At 53.4% G+C, this 15,420-nt stretch overlaps 50 non-coding genes across 50 annotated transcripts; 21 read left to right on the top strand and 29 right to left on the bottom strand.

Annotated features, from left to right (window-relative positions):
* Positions 1-11: 11 nt before the first annotated feature.
* Trnai-uau (transfer RNA isoleucine (anticodon UAU)) lies at positions 12-103 on the bottom strand. The gene is given in 2 exon segments: positions 12-47; positions 66-103. It is a non-coding gene; the product is annotated as a tRNA-Ile (tRNA).
* Positions 104-481: 378 nt separating this feature from the next.
* Trnar-acg (transfer RNA arginine (anticodon ACG)) lies at positions 482-554 on the top strand. The gene has a single exon. It is a non-coding gene; the product is annotated as a tRNA-Arg (tRNA).
* Positions 555-841: 287 nt separating this feature from the next.
* On the top strand, positions 842-913 carry Trnam-cau (transfer RNA methionine (anticodon CAU)). The gene has a single exon. It is a non-coding gene; the product is annotated as a tRNA-Met (tRNA).
* A 245-nt stretch (positions 914-1,158) lies between these two features.
* Positions 1,159-1,230, bottom strand: Trnad-guc (transfer RNA aspartic acid (anticodon GUC)). Its single transcript has one exon. It is a non-coding gene; the product is annotated as a tRNA-Asp (tRNA).
* Positions 1,231-1,337: 107 nt separating this feature from the next.
* Positions 1,338-1,429, bottom strand: Trnai-uau (transfer RNA isoleucine (anticodon UAU)). Its single transcript is given in 2 exon segments — positions 1,338-1,373; positions 1,392-1,429. It is a non-coding gene; the product is annotated as a tRNA-Ile (tRNA).
* A 378-nt stretch (positions 1,430-1,807) lies between these two features.
* On the top strand, positions 1,808-1,880 carry Trnar-acg (transfer RNA arginine (anticodon ACG)). Its single transcript has one exon. It is a non-coding gene; the product is annotated as a tRNA-Arg (tRNA).
* Positions 1,881-2,167: 287 nt separating this feature from the next.
* Trnam-cau (transfer RNA methionine (anticodon CAU)) lies at positions 2,168-2,239 on the top strand. Its single transcript has one exon. It is a non-coding gene; the product is annotated as a tRNA-Met (tRNA).
* A 245-nt stretch (positions 2,240-2,484) lies between these two features.
* Trnad-guc (transfer RNA aspartic acid (anticodon GUC)) lies at positions 2,485-2,556 on the bottom strand. Its single transcript has one exon. It is a non-coding gene; the product is annotated as a tRNA-Asp (tRNA).
* Positions 2,557-2,663: 107 nt separating this feature from the next.
* On the bottom strand, positions 2,664-2,755 carry Trnai-uau (transfer RNA isoleucine (anticodon UAU)). Its single transcript is given in 2 exon segments — positions 2,664-2,699; positions 2,718-2,755. It is a non-coding gene; the product is annotated as a tRNA-Ile (tRNA).
* A 378-nt stretch (positions 2,756-3,133) lies between these two features.
* Trnar-acg (transfer RNA arginine (anticodon ACG)) lies at positions 3,134-3,206 on the top strand. The gene has a single exon. It is a non-coding gene; the product is annotated as a tRNA-Arg (tRNA).
* A 287-nt stretch (positions 3,207-3,493) lies between these two features.
* On the top strand, positions 3,494-3,565 carry Trnam-cau (transfer RNA methionine (anticodon CAU)). Its single transcript has one exon. It is a non-coding gene; the product is annotated as a tRNA-Met (tRNA).
* A 245-nt stretch (positions 3,566-3,810) lies between these two features.
* Positions 3,811-3,882, bottom strand: Trnad-guc (transfer RNA aspartic acid (anticodon GUC)). Its single transcript has one exon. It is a non-coding gene; the product is annotated as a tRNA-Asp (tRNA).
* Positions 3,883-3,989: 107 nt separating this feature from the next.
* On the bottom strand, positions 3,990-4,061 carry Trnad-guc (transfer RNA aspartic acid (anticodon GUC)). Its single transcript has one exon. It is a non-coding gene; the product is annotated as a tRNA-Asp (tRNA).
* A 107-nt stretch (positions 4,062-4,168) lies between these two features.
* Trnai-uau (transfer RNA isoleucine (anticodon UAU)) lies at positions 4,169-4,260 on the bottom strand. Its single transcript is given in 2 exon segments — positions 4,169-4,204; positions 4,223-4,260. It is a non-coding gene; the product is annotated as a tRNA-Ile (tRNA).
* A 378-nt stretch (positions 4,261-4,638) lies between these two features.
* On the top strand, positions 4,639-4,711 carry Trnar-acg (transfer RNA arginine (anticodon ACG)). The gene has a single exon. It is a non-coding gene; the product is annotated as a tRNA-Arg (tRNA).
* Positions 4,712-4,998: 287 nt separating this feature from the next.
* Positions 4,999-5,070, top strand: Trnam-cau (transfer RNA methionine (anticodon CAU)). The gene has a single exon. It is a non-coding gene; the product is annotated as a tRNA-Met (tRNA).
* A 245-nt stretch (positions 5,071-5,315) lies between these two features.
* Trnad-guc (transfer RNA aspartic acid (anticodon GUC)) lies at positions 5,316-5,387 on the bottom strand. Its single transcript has one exon. It is a non-coding gene; the product is annotated as a tRNA-Asp (tRNA).
* A 107-nt stretch (positions 5,388-5,494) lies between these two features.
* Positions 5,495-5,566, bottom strand: Trnad-guc (transfer RNA aspartic acid (anticodon GUC)). Its single transcript has one exon. It is a non-coding gene; the product is annotated as a tRNA-Asp (tRNA).
* Positions 5,567-5,673: 107 nt separating this feature from the next.
* Trnai-uau (transfer RNA isoleucine (anticodon UAU)) lies at positions 5,674-5,765 on the bottom strand. The gene is given in 2 exon segments: positions 5,674-5,709; positions 5,728-5,765. It is a non-coding gene; the product is annotated as a tRNA-Ile (tRNA).
* A 378-nt stretch (positions 5,766-6,143) lies between these two features.
* Positions 6,144-6,216, top strand: Trnar-acg (transfer RNA arginine (anticodon ACG)). The gene has a single exon. It is a non-coding gene; the product is annotated as a tRNA-Arg (tRNA).
* A 287-nt stretch (positions 6,217-6,503) lies between these two features.
* Positions 6,504-6,575, top strand: Trnam-cau (transfer RNA methionine (anticodon CAU)). Its single transcript has one exon. It is a non-coding gene; the product is annotated as a tRNA-Met (tRNA).
* A 245-nt stretch (positions 6,576-6,820) lies between these two features.
* On the bottom strand, positions 6,821-6,892 carry Trnad-guc (transfer RNA aspartic acid (anticodon GUC)). Its single transcript has one exon. It is a non-coding gene; the product is annotated as a tRNA-Asp (tRNA).
* Positions 6,893-6,999: 107 nt separating this feature from the next.
* On the bottom strand, positions 7,000-7,071 carry Trnad-guc (transfer RNA aspartic acid (anticodon GUC)). The gene has a single exon. It is a non-coding gene; the product is annotated as a tRNA-Asp (tRNA).
* Positions 7,072-7,178: 107 nt separating this feature from the next.
* Trnai-uau (transfer RNA isoleucine (anticodon UAU)) lies at positions 7,179-7,270 on the bottom strand. The gene is given in 2 exon segments: positions 7,179-7,214; positions 7,233-7,270. It is a non-coding gene; the product is annotated as a tRNA-Ile (tRNA).
* A 378-nt stretch (positions 7,271-7,648) lies between these two features.
* Positions 7,649-7,721, top strand: Trnar-acg (transfer RNA arginine (anticodon ACG)). Its single transcript has one exon. It is a non-coding gene; the product is annotated as a tRNA-Arg (tRNA).
* Positions 7,722-8,008: 287 nt separating this feature from the next.
* Positions 8,009-8,080, top strand: Trnam-cau (transfer RNA methionine (anticodon CAU)). The gene has a single exon. It is a non-coding gene; the product is annotated as a tRNA-Met (tRNA).
* A 245-nt stretch (positions 8,081-8,325) lies between these two features.
* On the bottom strand, positions 8,326-8,397 carry Trnad-guc (transfer RNA aspartic acid (anticodon GUC)). Its single transcript has one exon. It is a non-coding gene; the product is annotated as a tRNA-Asp (tRNA).
* Positions 8,398-8,504: 107 nt separating this feature from the next.
* Trnad-guc (transfer RNA aspartic acid (anticodon GUC)) lies at positions 8,505-8,576 on the bottom strand. Its single transcript has one exon. It is a non-coding gene; the product is annotated as a tRNA-Asp (tRNA).
* Positions 8,577-8,683: 107 nt separating this feature from the next.
* On the bottom strand, positions 8,684-8,775 carry Trnai-uau (transfer RNA isoleucine (anticodon UAU)). Its single transcript is given in 2 exon segments — positions 8,684-8,719; positions 8,738-8,775. It is a non-coding gene; the product is annotated as a tRNA-Ile (tRNA).
* Positions 8,776-9,153: 378 nt separating this feature from the next.
* Positions 9,154-9,226, top strand: Trnar-acg (transfer RNA arginine (anticodon ACG)). Its single transcript has one exon. It is a non-coding gene; the product is annotated as a tRNA-Arg (tRNA).
* Positions 9,227-9,513: 287 nt separating this feature from the next.
* Trnam-cau (transfer RNA methionine (anticodon CAU)) lies at positions 9,514-9,585 on the top strand. The gene has a single exon. It is a non-coding gene; the product is annotated as a tRNA-Met (tRNA).
* Positions 9,586-9,830: 245 nt separating this feature from the next.
* Trnad-guc (transfer RNA aspartic acid (anticodon GUC)) lies at positions 9,831-9,902 on the bottom strand. The gene has a single exon. It is a non-coding gene; the product is annotated as a tRNA-Asp (tRNA).
* A 107-nt stretch (positions 9,903-10,009) lies between these two features.
* On the bottom strand, positions 10,010-10,081 carry Trnad-guc (transfer RNA aspartic acid (anticodon GUC)). The gene has a single exon. It is a non-coding gene; the product is annotated as a tRNA-Asp (tRNA).
* A 107-nt stretch (positions 10,082-10,188) lies between these two features.
* Positions 10,189-10,280, bottom strand: Trnai-uau (transfer RNA isoleucine (anticodon UAU)). Its single transcript is given in 2 exon segments — positions 10,189-10,224; positions 10,243-10,280. It is a non-coding gene; the product is annotated as a tRNA-Ile (tRNA).
* A 378-nt stretch (positions 10,281-10,658) lies between these two features.
* On the top strand, positions 10,659-10,731 carry Trnar-acg (transfer RNA arginine (anticodon ACG)). The gene has a single exon. It is a non-coding gene; the product is annotated as a tRNA-Arg (tRNA).
* Positions 10,732-11,018: 287 nt separating this feature from the next.
* Trnam-cau (transfer RNA methionine (anticodon CAU)) lies at positions 11,019-11,090 on the top strand. Its single transcript has one exon. It is a non-coding gene; the product is annotated as a tRNA-Met (tRNA).
* A 245-nt stretch (positions 11,091-11,335) lies between these two features.
* Positions 11,336-11,407, bottom strand: Trnad-guc (transfer RNA aspartic acid (anticodon GUC)). Its single transcript has one exon. It is a non-coding gene; the product is annotated as a tRNA-Asp (tRNA).
* Positions 11,408-11,514: 107 nt separating this feature from the next.
* Trnad-guc (transfer RNA aspartic acid (anticodon GUC)) lies at positions 11,515-11,586 on the bottom strand. Its single transcript has one exon. It is a non-coding gene; the product is annotated as a tRNA-Asp (tRNA).
* Positions 11,587-11,693: 107 nt separating this feature from the next.
* On the bottom strand, positions 11,694-11,785 carry Trnai-uau (transfer RNA isoleucine (anticodon UAU)). Its single transcript is given in 2 exon segments — positions 11,694-11,729; positions 11,748-11,785. It is a non-coding gene; the product is annotated as a tRNA-Ile (tRNA).
* A 378-nt stretch (positions 11,786-12,163) lies between these two features.
* On the top strand, positions 12,164-12,236 carry Trnar-acg (transfer RNA arginine (anticodon ACG)). The gene has a single exon. It is a non-coding gene; the product is annotated as a tRNA-Arg (tRNA).
* A 287-nt stretch (positions 12,237-12,523) lies between these two features.
* Positions 12,524-12,595, top strand: Trnam-cau (transfer RNA methionine (anticodon CAU)). The gene has a single exon. It is a non-coding gene; the product is annotated as a tRNA-Met (tRNA).
* Positions 12,596-12,840: 245 nt separating this feature from the next.
* On the bottom strand, positions 12,841-12,912 carry Trnad-guc (transfer RNA aspartic acid (anticodon GUC)). Its single transcript has one exon. It is a non-coding gene; the product is annotated as a tRNA-Asp (tRNA).
* Positions 12,913-13,019: 107 nt separating this feature from the next.
* On the bottom strand, positions 13,020-13,091 carry Trnad-guc (transfer RNA aspartic acid (anticodon GUC)). Its single transcript has one exon. It is a non-coding gene; the product is annotated as a tRNA-Asp (tRNA).
* A 107-nt stretch (positions 13,092-13,198) lies between these two features.
* Positions 13,199-13,290, bottom strand: Trnai-uau (transfer RNA isoleucine (anticodon UAU)). The gene is given in 2 exon segments: positions 13,199-13,234; positions 13,253-13,290. It is a non-coding gene; the product is annotated as a tRNA-Ile (tRNA).
* A 378-nt stretch (positions 13,291-13,668) lies between these two features.
* Positions 13,669-13,741, top strand: Trnar-acg (transfer RNA arginine (anticodon ACG)). Its single transcript has one exon. It is a non-coding gene; the product is annotated as a tRNA-Arg (tRNA).
* Positions 13,742-14,028: 287 nt separating this feature from the next.
* Positions 14,029-14,100, top strand: Trnam-cau (transfer RNA methionine (anticodon CAU)). The gene has a single exon. It is a non-coding gene; the product is annotated as a tRNA-Met (tRNA).
* A 245-nt stretch (positions 14,101-14,345) lies between these two features.
* Positions 14,346-14,417, bottom strand: Trnad-guc (transfer RNA aspartic acid (anticodon GUC)). Its single transcript has one exon. It is a non-coding gene; the product is annotated as a tRNA-Asp (tRNA).
* Positions 14,418-14,524: 107 nt separating this feature from the next.
* Positions 14,525-14,596, bottom strand: Trnad-guc (transfer RNA aspartic acid (anticodon GUC)). Its single transcript has one exon. It is a non-coding gene; the product is annotated as a tRNA-Asp (tRNA).
* A 107-nt stretch (positions 14,597-14,703) lies between these two features.
* Positions 14,704-14,795, bottom strand: Trnai-uau (transfer RNA isoleucine (anticodon UAU)). Its single transcript is given in 2 exon segments — positions 14,704-14,739; positions 14,758-14,795. It is a non-coding gene; the product is annotated as a tRNA-Ile (tRNA).
* Positions 14,796-15,173: 378 nt separating this feature from the next.
* Positions 15,174-15,246, top strand: Trnar-acg (transfer RNA arginine (anticodon ACG)). The gene has a single exon. It is a non-coding gene; the product is annotated as a tRNA-Arg (tRNA).
* The last annotated feature ends 174 nt before the right edge of the window (positions 15,247-15,420 follow it).

The raw sequence follows: 15,420 nt of genomic DNA, 5'->3' as shown, positions 1-15,420 counted from the left end.
AAATAAAAGTATGCCCCAGGTGAGGCTCGAACTCACAACCCCGGCATTGCTCACGGCTACTGCCTTATAAGTACCGTGCGCTAACCAATTGCGCCACTGGGGCTACAACACAGCGCTCTCAGTTAGCGGTATTCACTTTGCTGCAAACCAGTGGTGGCCACAGAAACATACGATCGCCACCTGATGCCATACTGCGACTTTGGCACCTGACTACCAATGCTTCGTGCTATTCTTGTTTCATATGCTACGCTTACATGCACATCAACCGGCTCTCGTCGTCGAGAAAACGCGGGAAAACGCGCGCCTTGCCTTCTGCTACCTGTCGAACAGCGAGAGCAGATGCGTGGCAAGCTCTAAGCTCTGCAGGCGCACTGCGGCCACGCAGCTGCACGAAAGGTACCTTCCTTGGGAGCTTGCTCAGCCATGGAGAACACGTTTCTTAGCGAATTGCACTTGTCTCGTAGAAAGAAGTGCTGCCATTGGCCCTGTGGCGCAACGGATAACGCGTCTGACTACGGATCAGAAGATTCCAGGTTCGAATCCTGGCAGGGTCGGCATTTTGTTAGTTGCCGACGCGTAGCTGGGCAGTGGATTTCGTATGTCGCCGCATCGTGGAGTGCTTTGTTGCTCCTGTGCATCTCGCAGCTGCATGTCGAGTCGATCGTGGTAAATATCGCTGCCTGCAAGCGTCAGCGTAGCGTCAGTGGAGCAAAGTCGAGACAAGTCAAGCTGAGAGCTGTAGGAGATGATACGCAATTAAATACAGGCGTGTGAAAGCGACGCAGACAACACTTCCCAAGTGTCCCACGTCACGTGGCGAAGAGCGGGCGCAAGCCTAGCCAGCAGAGTGGCGCAGTGGAAGCGTGCTGGGCCCATAACCCAGAGGTCCGTGGATCGAAACCACGCTCTGCTAAAATTATTTATTTTGCGGACTGCGTCGAGCTCGATTATTACGCCCACAGCGTGGGCTGGGGTGCTTTGACTCAGCGTTAACAGCAAACCCCGTAATTCTGAAGTGTGAAGAATGCGAGAACCACTTCCTAAGATGTAGCATTTTTTAAGATTTCGCACCAACTACACTCCACGGTCGCAAAGTTAATGCTCTTACGACCCCCATACGGGCAACACTCGAACAGGTTTGTGAGATAAAAATCGCACCTCCCCGGCGGGGAATCGAACCCCGGTCTCCCGCGTGACAGGCGGGGATACTAACCACTATACTACCGAGGAAGACGCAGCTAGCGTCTCGAATGCACAATTATGTTACTCAAATAGCTGATACATCTCAAACCTAGCCTCCTGTTGCTGTCAGAGACAGCTGCTATGAAATAAAAGTATGCCCCAGGTGAGGCTCGAACTCACAACCCCGGCATTGCTCACGGCTACTGCCTTATAAGTACCGTGCGCTAACCAATTGCGCCACTGGGGCTACAACACAGCGCTCTCAGTTAGCGGTATTCACTTTGCTGCAAACCAGTGGTGGCCACAGAAACATACGATCGCCACCTGATGCCATACTGCGACTTTGGCACCTGACTACCAATGCTTCGTGCTATTCTTGTTTCATATGCTACGCTTACATGCACATCAACCGGCTCTCGTCGTCGAGAAAACGCGGGAAAACGCGCGCCTTGCCTTCTGCTACCTGTCGAACAGCGAGAGCAGATGCGTGGCAAGCTCTAAGCTCTGCAGGCGCACTGCGGCCACGCAGCTGCACGAAAGGTACCTTCCTTGGGAGCTTGCTCAGCCATGGAGAACACGTTTCTTAGCGAATTGCACTTGTCTCGTAGAAAGAAGTGCTGCCATTGGCCCTGTGGCGCAACGGATAACGCGTCTGACTACGGATCAGAAGATTCCAGGTTCGAATCCTGGCAGGGTCGGCATTTTGTTAGTTGCCGACGCGTAGCTGGGCAGTGGATTTCGTATGTCGCCGCATCGTGGAGTGCTTTGTTGCTCCTGTGCATCTCGCAGCTGCATGTCGAGTCGATCGTGGTAAATATCGCTGCCTGCAAGCGTCAGCGTAGCGTCAGTGGAGCAAAGTCGAGACAAGTCAAGCTGAGAGCTGTAGGAGATGATACGCAATTAAATACAGGCGTGTGAAAGCGACGCAGACAACACTTCCCAAGTGTCCCACGTCACGTGGCGAAGAGCGGGCGCAAGCCTAGCCAGCAGAGTGGCGCAGTGGAAGCGTGCTGGGCCCATAACCCAGAGGTCCGTGGATCGAAACCACGCTCTGCTAAAATTATTTATTTTGCGGACTGCGTCGAGCTCGATTATTACGCCCACAGCGTGGGCTGGGGTGCTTTGACTCAGCGTTAACAGCAAACCCCGTAATTCTGAAGTGTGAAGAATGCGAGAACCACTTCCTAAGATGTAGCATTTTTTAAGATTTCGCACCAACTACACTCCACGGTCGCAAAGTTAATGCTCTTACGACCCCCATACGGGCAACACTCGAACAGGTTTGTGAGATAAAAATCGCACCTCCCCGGCGGGGAATCGAACCCCGGTCTCCCGCGTGACAGGCGGGGATACTAACCACTATACTACCGAGGAAGACGCAGCTAGCGTCTCGAATGCACAATTATGTTACTCAAATAGCTGATACATCTCAAACCTAGCCTCCTGTTGCTGTCAGAGACAGCTGCTATGAAATAAAAGTATGCCCCAGGTGAGGCTCGAACTCACAACCCCGGCATTGCTCACGGCTACTGCCTTATAAGTACCGTGCGCTAACCAATTGCGCCACTGGGGCTACAACACAGCGCTCTCAGTTAGCGGTATTCACTTTGCTGCAAACCAGTGGTGGCCACAGAAACATACGATCGCCACCTGATGCCATACTGCGACTTTGGCACCTGACTACCAATGCTTCGTGCTATTCTTGTTTCATATGCTACGCTTACATGCACATCAACCGGCTCTCGTCGTCGAGAAAACGCGGGAAAACGCGCGCCTTGCCTTCTGCTACCTGTCGAACAGCGAGAGCAGATGCGTGGCAAGCTCTAAGCTCTGCAGGCGCACTGCGGCCACGCAGCTGCACGAAAGGTACCTTCCTTGGGAGCTTGCTCAGCCATGGAGAACACGTTTCTTAGCGAATTGCACTTGTCTCGTAGAAAGAAGTGCTGCCATTGGCCCTGTGGCGCAACGGATAACGCGTCTGACTACGGATCAGAAGATTCCAGGTTCGAATCCTGGCAGGGTCGGCATTTTGTTAGTTGCCGACGCGTAGCTGGGCAGTGGATTTCGTATGTCGCCGCATCGTGGAGTGCTTTGTTGCTCCTGTGCATCTCGCAGCTGCATGTCGAGTCGATCGTGGTAAATATCGCTGCCTGCAAGCGTCAGCGTAGCGTCAGTCGAGCAAAGTCGAGACAAGTCAAGCTGAGAGCTGTAGGAGATGATACGCAATTAAATACAGGCGTGTGAAAGCGACGCAGACAACACTTCCCAAGTGTCCCACGTCACGTGGCGAAGAGCGGGCGCAAGCCTAGCCAGCAGAGTGGCGCAGTGGAAGCGTGCTGGGCCCATAACCCAGAGGTCCGTGGATCGAAACCACGCTCTGCTAAAATTATTTATTTTGCGGACTGCGTCGAGCTCGATTATTACGCCCACAGCGTGGGCTGGGGTGCTTTGACTCAGCGTTAACAGCAAACCCCGTAATTCTGAAGTGTGAAGAATGCGAGAACCACTTCCTAAGATGTAGCATTTTTTAAGATTTCGCACCAACTACACTCCACGGTCGCAAAGTTAATGCTCTTACGACCCCCATACGGGCAACACTCGAACAGGTTTGTGAGATAAAAATCGCACCTCCCCGGCGGGGAATCGAACCCCGGTCTCCCGCGTGACAGGCGGGGATACTAACCACTATACTACCGAGGATGCGCTGTAGACAGGTGCCCTTGTGCGAGAGATATGGTGCTAGTAGCCGCAAACGTCCTACACTAAGTTCGGCGAGTGATAGAGCAGCAATTAAAAATCGGATGTGCCTCCCCGGCGGGGAATCGAACCCCGGTCTCCCGCGTGACAGGCGGGGATACTAACCACTATACTACCGAGGAAGACGCAGCTAGCGTCTCGAATGCACAATTATGTTACTCAAATAGCTGATACATCTCAAACCTAGCCTCCTGTTGCTGTCAGAGACAGCTGCTATGAAATAAAAGTATGCCCCAGGTGAGGCTCGAACTCACAACCCCGGCATTGCTCACGGCTACTGCCTTATAAGTACCGTGCGCTAACCAATTGCGCCACTGGGCCTACAACACAGCGCTCTCAGTTAGCGGTATTCACTTTGCTGCAAACCAGTGGTGGCCACAGAAACATACGATCGCCACCTGATGCCATACTGCGACTTTGGCACCTGACTACCAATGCTTCGTGCTATTCTTGTTTCATATGCTACGCTTACATGCACATCAACCGGCTCTCGTCGTCGAGAAAACGCGGGAAAACGCGCGCCTTGCCTTCTGCTACCTGTCGAACAGCGAGAGCAGATGCGTGGCAAGCTCTAAGCTCTGCAGGCGCACTGCGGCCACGCAGCTGCACGAAAGGTACCTTCCTTGGGAGCTTGCTCAGCCATGGAGAACACGTTTCTTAGCGAATTGCACTTGTCTCGTAGAAAGAAGTGCTGCCATTGGCCCTGTGGCGCAACGGATAACGCGTCTGACTACGGATCAGAAGATTCCAGGTTCGAATCCTGGCAGGGTCGGCATTTTGTTAGTTGCCGACGCGTAGCTGGGCAGTGGATTTCGTATGTCGCCGCATCGTGGAGTGCTTTGTTGCTCCTGTGCATCTCGCAGCTGCATGTCGAGTCGATCGTGGTAAATATCGCTGCCTGCAAGCGTCAGCGTAGCGTCAGTCGAGCAAAGTCGAGACAAGTCAAGCTGAGAGCTGTAGGAGATGATACGCAATTAAATACAGGCGTGTGAAAGCGACGCAGACAACACTTCCCAAGTGTCCCACGTCACGTGGCGAAGAGCGGGCGCAAGCCTAGCCAGCAGAGTGGCGCAGTGGAAGCGTGCTGGGCCCATAACCCAGAGGTCCGTGGATCGAAACCACGCTCTGCTAAAATTATTTATTTTGCGGACTGCGTCGAGCTCGATTATTACGCCCACAGCGTGGGCTGGGGTGCTTTGACTCAGCGTTAACAGCAAACCCCGTAATTCTGAAGTGTGAAGAATGCGAGAACCACTTCCTAAGATGTAGCATTTTTTAAGATGTCGCACCAACTACACTCCACGGTCGCAAAGTTAATGCTCTTACGACCCCCATACGGGCAACACTCGAACAGGTTTGTGAGATAAAAATCGCACCTCCCCGGCGGGGAATCGAACCCCGGTCTCCCGCGTGACAGGCGGGGATACTAACCACTATACTACCGAGGATGCGCTGTAGACAGGTGCCCTTGTGCGAGAGATATGGTGCTAGTAGCCGCAAACGTCCTACACTAAGTTCGGCGAGTGATAGAGCAGCAATTAAAAATCGGATGTGCCTCCCCGGCGGGGAATCGAACCCCGGTCTCCCGCGTGACAGGCGGGGATACTAACCACTATACTACCGAGGAAGACGCAGCTAGCGTCTCGAATGCACAATTATGTTACTCAAATAGCTGATACATCTCAAACCTAGCCTCCTGTTGCTGTCAGAGACAGCTGCTATGAAATAAAAGTATGCCCCAGGTGAGGCTCGAACTCACAACCCCGGCATTGCTCACGGCTACTGCCTTATAAGTACCGTGCGCTAACCAATTGCGCCACTGGGCCTACAACACAGCGCTCTCAGTTAGCGGTATTCACTTTGCTGCAAACCAGTGGTGGCCACAGAAACATACGATCGCCACCTGATGCCATACTGCGACTTTGGCACCTGACTACCAATGCTTCGTGCTATTCTTGTTTCATATGCTACGCTTACATGCACATCAACCGGCTCTCGTCGTCGAGAAAACGCGGGAAAACGCGCGCCTTGCCTTCTGCTACCTGTCGAACAGCGAGAGCAGATGCGTGGCAAGCTCTAAGCTCTGCAGGCGCACTGCGGCCACGCAGCTGCACGAAAGGTACCTTCCTTGGGAGCTTGCTCAGCCATGGAGAACACGTTTCTTAGCGAATTGCACTTGTCTCGTAGAAAGAAGTGCTGCCATTGGCCCTGTGGCGCAACGGATAACGCGTCTGACTACGGATCAGAAGATTCCAGGTTCGAATCCTGGCAGGGTCGGCATTTTGTTAGTTGCCGACGCGTAGCTGGGCAGTGGATTTCGTATGTCGCCGCATCGTGGAGTGCTTTGTTGCTCCTGTGCATCTCGCAGCTGCATGTCGAGTCGATCGTGGTAAATATCGCTGCCTGCAAGCGTCAGCGTAGCGTCAGTCGAGCAAAGTCGAGACAAGTCAAGCTGAGAGCTGTAGGAGATGATACGCAATTAAATACAGGCGTGTGAAAGCGACGCAGACAACACTTCCCAAGTGTCCCACGTCACGTGGCGAAGAGCGGGCGCAAGCCTAGCCAGCAGAGTGGCGCAGTGGAAGCGTGCTGGGCCCATAACCCAGAGGTCCGTGGATCGAAACCACGCTCTGCTAAAATTATTTATTTTGCGGACTGCGTCGAGCTCGATTATTACGCCCACAGCGTGGGCTGGGGTGCTTTGACTCAGCGTTAACAGCAAACCCCGTAATTCTGAAGTGTGAAGAATGCGAGAACCACTTCCTAAGATGTAGCATTTTTTAAGATGTCGCACCAACTACACTCCACGGTCGCAAAGTTAATGCTCTTACGACCCCCATACGGGCAACACTCGAACAGGTTTGTGAGATAAAAATCGCACCTCCCCGGCGGGGAATCGAACCCCGGTCTCCCGCGTGACAGGCGGGGATACTAACCACTATACTACCGAGGATGCGCTGTAGACAGGTGCCCTTGTGCGAGAGATATGGTGCTAGTAGCCGCAAACGTCCTACACTAAGTTCGGCGAGTGATAGAGCAGCAATTAAAAATCGGATGTGCCTCCCCGGCGGGGAATCGAACCCCGGTCTCCCGCGTGACAGGCGGGGATACTAACCACTATACTACCGAGGAAGACGCAGCTAGCGTCTCGAATGCACAATTATGTTACTCAAATAGCTGATACATCTCAAACCTAGCCTCCTGTTGCTGTCAGAGACAGCTGCTATGAAATAAAAGTATGCCCCAGGTGAGGCTCGAACTCACAACCCCGGCATTGCTCACGGCTACTGCCTTATAAGTACCGTGCGCTAACCAATTGCGCCACTGGGCCTACAACACAGCGCTCTCAGTTAGCGGTATTCACTTTGCTGCAAACCAGTGGTGGCCACAGAAACATACGATCGCCACCTGATGCCATACTGCGACTTTGGCACCTGACTACCAATGCTTCGTGCTATTCTTGTTTCATATGCTACGCTTACATGCACATCAACCGGCTCTCGTCGTCGAGAAAACGCGGGAAAACGCGCGCCTTGCCTTCTGCTACCTGTCGAACAGCGAGAGCAGATGCGTGGCAAGCTCTAAGCTCTGCAGGCGCACTGCGGCCACGCAGCTGCACGAAAGGTACCTTCCTTGGGAGCTTGCTCAGCCATGGAGAACACGTTTCTTAGCGAATTGCACTTGTCTCGTAGAAAGAAGTGCTGCCATTGGCCCTGTGGCGCAACGGATAACGCGTCTGACTACGGATCAGAAGATTCCAGGTTCGAATCCTGGCAGGGTCGGCATTTTGTTAGTTGCCGACGCGTAGCTGGGCAGTGGATTTCGTATGTCGCCGCATCGTGGAGTGCTTTGTTGCTCCTGTGCATCTCGCAGCTGCATGTCGAGTCGATCGTGGTAAATATCGCTGCCTGCAAGCGTCAGCGTAGCGTCAGTCGAGCAAAGTCGAGACAAGTCAAGCTGAGAGCTGTAGGAGATGATACGCAATTAAATACAGGCGTGTGAAAGCGACGCAGACAACACTTCCCAAGTGTCCCACGTCACGTGGCGAAGAGCGGGCGCAAGCCTAGCCAGCAGAGTGGCGCAGTGGGAGCGTGCTGGGCCCATAACCCAGAGGTCCGTGGATCGAAACCACGCTCTGCTAAAATTATTTATTTTGCGGACTGCGTCGAGCTCGATTATTACGCCCACAGCGTGGGCTGGGGTGCTTTGACTCAGCGTTAACAGCAAACCCCGTAATTCTGAAGTGTGAAGAATGCGAGAACCACTTCCTAAGATGTAGCATTTTTTAAGATTTCGCACCAACTACACTCCACGGTCGCAAAGTTAATGCTCTTACGACCCCCATACGGGCAACACTCGAACAGGTTTGTGAGATAAAAATCGCACCTCCCCGGCGGGGAATCGAACCCCGGTCTCCCGCGTGACAGGCGGGGATACTAACCACTATACTACCGAGGATGCGCTGTAGACAGGTGCCCTTGTGCGAGAGATATGGTGCTAGTAGCCGCAAACGTCCTACACTAAGTTCGGCGAGTGATAGAGCAGCAATTAAAAATCGGATGTGCCTCCCCGGCGGGGAATCGAACCCCGGTCTCCCGCGTGACAGGCGGGGATACTAACCACTATACTACCGAGGAAGACGCAGCTAGCGTCTCGAATGCACAATTATGTTACTCAAATAGCTGATACATCTCAAACCTAGCCTCCTGTTGCTGTCAGAGACAGCTGCTATGAAATAAAAGTATGCCCCAGGTGAGGCTCGAACTCACAACCCCGGCATTGCTCACGGCTACTGCCTTATAAGTACCGTGCGCTAACCAATTGCGCCACTGGGGCTACAACACAGCGCTCTCAGTTAGCGGTATTCACTTTGCTGCAAACCAGTGGTGGCCACAGAAACATACGATCGCCACCTGATGCCATACTGCGACTTTGGCACCTGACTACCAATGCTTCGTGCTATTCTTGTTTCATATGCTACGCTTACATGCACATCAACCGGCTCTCGTCGTCGAGAAAACGCGGGAAAACGCGCGCCTTGCCTTCTGCTACCTGTCGAACAGCGAGAGCAGATGCGTGGCAAGCTCTAAGCTCTGCAGGCGCACTGCGGCCACGCAGCTGCACGAAAGGTACCTTCCTTGGGAGCTTGCTCAGCCATGGAGAACACGTTTCTTAGCGAATTGCACTTGTCTCGTAGAAAGAAGTGCTGCCATTGGCCCTGTGGCGCAACGGATAACGCGTCTGACTACGGATCAGAAGATTCCAGGTTCGAATCCTGGCAGGGTCGGCATTTTGTTAGTTGCCGACGCGTAGCTGGGCAGTGGATTTCGTATGTCGCCGCATCGTGGAGTGCTTTGTTGCTCCTGTGCATCTCGCAGCTGCATGTCGAGTCGATCGTGGTAAATATCGCTGCCTGCAAGCGTCAGCGTAGCGTCAGTCGAGCAAAGTCGAGACAAGTCAAGCTGAGAGCTGTAGGAGATGATACGCAATTAAATACAGGCGTGTGAAAGCGACGCAGACAACACTTCCCAAGTGTCCCACGTCACGTGGCGAAGAGCGGGCGCAAGCCTAGCCAGCAGAGTGGCGCAGTGGAAGCGTGCTGGGCCCATAACCCAGAGGTCCGTGGATCGAAACCACGCTCTGCTAAAATTATTTATTTTGCGGACTGCGTCGAGCTCGATTATTACGCCCACAGCGTGGGCTGGGGTGCTTTGACTCAGCGTTAACAGCAAACCCCGTAATTCTGAAGTGTGAAGAATGCGAGAACCACTTCCTAAGATGTAGCATTTTTTAAGATGTCGCACCAACTACACTCCACGGTCGCAAAGTTAATGCTCTTACGACCCCCATACGGGCAACACTCGAACAGGTTTGTGAGATAAAAATCGCACCTCCCCGGCGGGGAATCGAACCCCGGTCTCCCGCGTGACAGGCGGGGATACTAACCACTATACTACCGAGGATGCGCTGTAGACAGGTGCCCTTGTGCGAGAGATATGGTGCTAGTAGCCGCAAACGTCCTACACTAAGTTCGGCGAGTGATAGAGCAGCAATTAAAAATCGGATGTGCCTCCCCGGCGGGGAATCGAACCCCGGTCTCCCGCGTGACAGGCGGGGATACTAACCACTATACTACCGAGGAAGACGCAGCTAGCGTCTCGAATGCACAATTATGTTACTCAAATAGCTGATACATCTCAAACCTAGCCTCCTGTTGCTGTCAGAGACAGCTGCTATGAAATAAAAGTATGCCCCAGGTGAGGCTCGAACTCACAACCCCGGCATTGCTCACGGCTACTGCCTTATAAGTACCGTGCGCTAACCAATTGCGCCACTGGGCCTACAACACAGCGCTCTCAGTTAGCGGTATTCACTTTGCTGCAAACCAGTGGTGGCCACAGAAACATACGATCGCCACCTGATGCCATACTGCGACTTTGGCACCTGACTACCAATGCTTCGTGCTATTCTTGTTTCATATGCTACGCTTACATGCACATCAACCGGCTCTCGTCGTCGAGAAAACGCGGGAAAACGCGCGCCTTGCCTTCTGCTACCTGTCGAACAGCGAGAGCAGATGCGTGGCAAGCTCTAAGCTCTGCAGGCGCACTGCGGCCACGCAGCTGCACGAAAGGTACCTTCCTTGGGAGCTTGCTCAGCCATGGAGAACACGTTTCTTAGCGAATTGCACTTGTCTCGTAGAAAGAAGTGCTGCCATTGGCCCTGTGGCGCAACGGATAACGCGTCTGACTACGGATCAGAAGATTCCAGGTTCGAATCCTGGCAGGGTCGGCATTTTGTTAGTTGCCGACGCGTAGCTGGGCAGTGGATTTCGTATGTCGCCGCATCGTGGAGTGCTTTGTTGCTCCTGTGCATCTCGCAGCTGCATGTCGAGTCGATCGTGGTAAATATCGCTGCCTGCAAGCGTCAGCGTAGCGTCAGTCGAGCAAAGTCGAGACAAGTCAAGCTGAGAGCTGTAGGAGATGATACGCAATTAAATACAGGCGTGTGAAAGCGACGCAGACAACACTTCCCAAGTGTCCCACGTCACGTGGCGAAGAGCGGGCGCAAGCCTAGCCAGCAGAGTGGCGCAGTGGGAGCGTGCTGGGCCCATAACCCAGAGGTCCGTGGATCGAAACCACGCTCTGCTAAAATTATTTATTTTGCGGACTGCGTCGAGCTCGATTATTACGCCCACAGCGTGGGCTGGGGTGCTTTGACTCAGCGTTAACAGCAAACCCCGTAATTCTGAAGTGTGAAGAATGCGAGAACCACTTCCTAAGATGTAGCATTTTTTAAGATTTCGCACCAACTACACTCCACGGTCGCAAAGTTAATGCTCTTACGACCCCCATACGGGCAACACTCGAACAGGTTTGTGAGATAAAAATCGCACCTCCCCGGCGGGGAATCGAACCCCGGTCTCCCGCGTGACAGGCGGGGATACTAACCACTATACTACCGAGGATGCGCTGTAGACAGGTGCCCTTGTGCGAGAGATATGGTGCTAGTAGCCGCAAACGTCCTACACTAAGTTCGGCGAGTGATAGAGCAGCAATTAAAAATCGGATGTGCCTCCCCGGCGGGGAATCGAACCCCGGTCTCCCGCGTGACAGGCGGGGATACTAACCACTATACTACCGAGGAAGACGCAGCTAGCGTCTCGAATGCACAATTATGTTACTCAAATAGCTGATACATCTCAAACCTAGCCTCCTGTTGCTGTCAGAGACAGCTGCTATGAAATAAAAGTATGCCCCAGGTGAGGCTCGAACTCACAACCCCGGCATTGCTCACGGCTACTGCCTTATAAGTACCGTGCGCTAACCAATTGCGCCACTGGGGCTACAACACAGCGCTCTCAGTTAGCGGTATTCACTTTGCTGCAAACCAGTGGTGGCCACAGAAACATACGATCGCCACCTGATGCCATACTGCGACTTTGGCACCTGACTACCAATGCTTCGTGCTATTCTTGTTTCATATGCTACGCTTACATGCACATCAACCGGCTCTCGTCGTCGAGAAAACGCGGGAAAACGCGCGCCTTGCCTTCTGCTACCTGTCGAACAGCGAGAGCAGATGCGTGGCAAGCTCTAAGCTCTGCAGGCGCACTGCGGCCACGCAGCTGCACGAAAGGTACCTTCCTTGGGAGCTTGCTCAGCCATGGAGAACACGTTTCTTAGCGAATTGCACTTGTCTCGTAGAAAGAAGTGCTGCCATTGGCCCTGTGGCGCAACGGATAACGCGTCTGACTACGGATCAGAAGATTCCAGGTTCGAATCCTGGCAGGGTCGGCATTTTGTTAGTTGCCGACGCGTAGCTGGGCAGTGGATTTCGTATGTCGCCGCATCGTGGAGTGCTTTGTTGCTCCTGTGCATCTCGCAGCTGCATGTCGAGTCGATCGTGGTAAATATCGCTGCCTGCAAGCGTCAGCGTAGCGTCAGTCGAGCAAAGTCGAGACAAGTCAAGCTGAGAGCTGTAGGAGATGATACGCAATTAAATACAGGCGTGTGAAAGCGACGCAGACAACACTTCCCAAGTGTCCCACGTCACGTGGCGAAGAGCGGGCGCAAGCCTAGCCAGCAGAGTGGCGCAGTGGAAGCGTGCTGGGCCCATAACCCAGAGGTCCGTGGATCGAAACCACGCTCTGCTAAAATTATTTATTTTGCGGACTGCGTCGAGCTCGATTATTACGCCCACAGCGTGGGCTGGGGTGCTTTGACTCAGCGTTAACAGCAAACCCCGTAATTCTGAAGTGTGAAGAATGCGAGAACCACTTCCTAAGATGTAGCATTTTTTAAGATGTCGCACCAACTACACTCCACGGTCGCAAAGTTAATGCTCTTACGACCCCCATACGGGCAACACTCGAACAGGTTTGTGAGATAAAAATCGCACCTCCCCGGCGGGGAATCGAACCCCGGTCTCCCGCGTGACAGGCGGGGATACTAACCACTATACTACCGAGGATGCGCTGTAGACAGGTGCCCTTGTGCGAGAGATATGGTGCTAGTAGCCGCAAACGTCCTACACTAAGTTCGGCGAGTGATAGAGCAGCAATTAAAAATCGGATGTGCCTCCCCGGCGGGGAATCGAACCCCGGTCTCCCGCGTGACAGGCGGGGATACTAACCACTATACTACCGAGGAAGACGCAGCTAGCGTCTCGAATGCACAATTATGTTACTCAAATAGCTGATACATCTCAAACCTAGCCTCCTGTTGCTGTCAGAGACAGCTGCTATGAAATAAAAGTATGCCCCAGGTGAGGCTCGAACTCACAACCCCGGCATTGCTCACGGCTACTGCCTTATAAGTACCGTGCGCTAACCAATTGCGCCACTGGGCCTACAACACAGCGCTCTCAGTTAGCGGTATTCACTTTGCTGCAAACCAGTGGTGGCCACAGAAACATACGATCGCCACCTGATGCCATACTGCGACTTTGGCACCTGACTACCAATGCTTCGTGCTATTCTTGTTTCATATGCTACGCTTACATGCACATCAACCGGCTCTCGTCGTCGAGAAAACGCGGGAAAACGCGCGCCTTGCCTTCTGCTACCTGTCGAACAGCGAGAGCAGATGCGTGGCAAGCTCTAAGCTCTGCAGGCGCACTGCGGCCACGCAGCTGCACGAAAGGTACCTTCCTTGGGAGCTTGCTCAGCCATGGAGAACACGTTTCTTAGCGAATTGCACTTGTCTCGTAGAAAGAAGTGCTGCCATTGGCCCTGTGGCGCAACGGATAACGCGTCTGACTACGGATCAGAAGATTCCAGGTTCGAATCCTGGCAGGGTCGGCATTTTGTTAGTTGCCGACGCGTAGCTGGGCAGTGGATTTCGTATGTCGCCGCATCGTGGAGTGCTTTGTTGCTCCTGTGCATCTCGCAGCTGCATGTCGAGTCGATCGTGGTAAATATCGCTGCCTGCAAGCGTCAGCGTAGCGTCAGTCGAGCAAAGTCGAGACAAGTCAAGCTGAGAGCTGTAGGAGATGATACGCAATTAAATACAGGCGTGTGAAAGCGACGCAGACAACACTTCCCAAGTGTCCCACGTCACGTGGCGAAGAGCGGGCGCAAGCCTAGCCAGCAGAGTGGCGCAGTGGGAGCGTGCTGGGCCCATAACCCAGAGGTCCGTGGATCGAAACCACGCTCTGCTAAAATTATTTATTTTGCGGACTGCGTCGAGCTCGATTATTACGCCCACAGCGTGGGCTGGGGTGCTTTGACTCAGCGTTAACAGCAAACCCCGTAATTCTGAAGTGTGAAGAATGCGAGAACCACTTCCTAAGATGTAGCATTTTTTAAGATTTCGCACCAACTACACTCCACGGTCGCAAAGTTAATGCTCTTACGACCCCCATACGGGCAACACTCGAACAGGTTTGTGAGATAAAAATCGCACCTCCCCGGCGGGGAATCGAACCCCGGTCTCCCGCGTGACAGGCGGGGATACTAACCACTATACTACCGAGGATGCGCTGTAGACAGGTGCCCTTGTGCGAGAGATATGGTGCTAGTAGCCGCAAACGTCCTACACTAAGTTCGGCGAGTGATAGAGCAGCAATTAAAAATCGGATGTGCCTCCCCGGCGGGGAATCGAACCCCGGTCTCCCGCGTGACAGGCGGGGATACTAACCACTATACTACCGAGGAAGACGCAGCTAGCGTCTCGAATGCACAATTATGTTACTCAAATAGCTGATACATCTCAAACCTAGCCTCCTGTTGCTGTCAGAGACAGCTGCTATGAAATAAAAGTATGCCCCAGGTGAGGCTCGAACTCACAACCCCGGCATTGCTCACGGCTACTGCCTTATAAGTACCGTGCGCTAACCAATTGCGCCACTGGGGCTACAACACAGCGCTCTCAGTTAGCGGTATTCACTTTGCTGCAAACCAGTGGTGGCCACAGAAACATACGATCGCCACCTGATGCCATACTGCGACTTTGGCACCTGACTACCAATGCTTCGTGCTATTCTTGTTTCATATGCTACGCTTACATGCACATCAACCGGCTCTCGTCGTCGAGAAAACGCGGGAAAACGCGCGCCTTGCCTTCTGCTACCTGTCGAACAGCGAGAGCAGATGCGTGGCAAGCTCTAAGCTCTGCAGGCGCACTGCGGCCACGCAGCTGCACGAAAGGTACCTTCCTTGGGAGCTTGCTCAGCCATGGAGAACACGTTTCTTAGCGAATTGCACTTGTCTCGTAGAAAGAAGTGCTGCCATTGGCCCTGTGGCGCAACGGATAACGCGTCTGACTACGGATCAGAAGATTCCAGGTTCGAATCCTGGCAGGGTCGGCATTTTGTTAGTTGCCGACGCGTAGCTGGGCAGTGGATTTCGTATGTCGCCGCATCGTGGAGTGCTTTGTTGCTCCTGTGCATCTCGCAGCTGCATGTCGAGTCGATCGTGGTAAATATCGCTGCCTGCAAGCGTCAGCGTAGCGTCAGTCGAGCAAAGTCGAGACAAGTCAA

The sequence above is a fragment of the Schistocerca serialis genome, unplaced genomic scaffold, assembly GCF_023864345.2.
Source record: "Schistocerca serialis cubense isolate TAMUIC-IGC-003099 unplaced genomic scaffold, iqSchSeri2.2 HiC_scaffold_1265, whole genome shotgun sequence".
Lineage (NCBI taxonomy): Eukaryota > Metazoa > Arthropoda > Insecta > Orthoptera > Acrididae > Schistocerca > Schistocerca serialis.
Note: the sequence above shows the minus strand (reverse complement) of the source record. Positions and strands in the feature narration are given on the sequence as shown.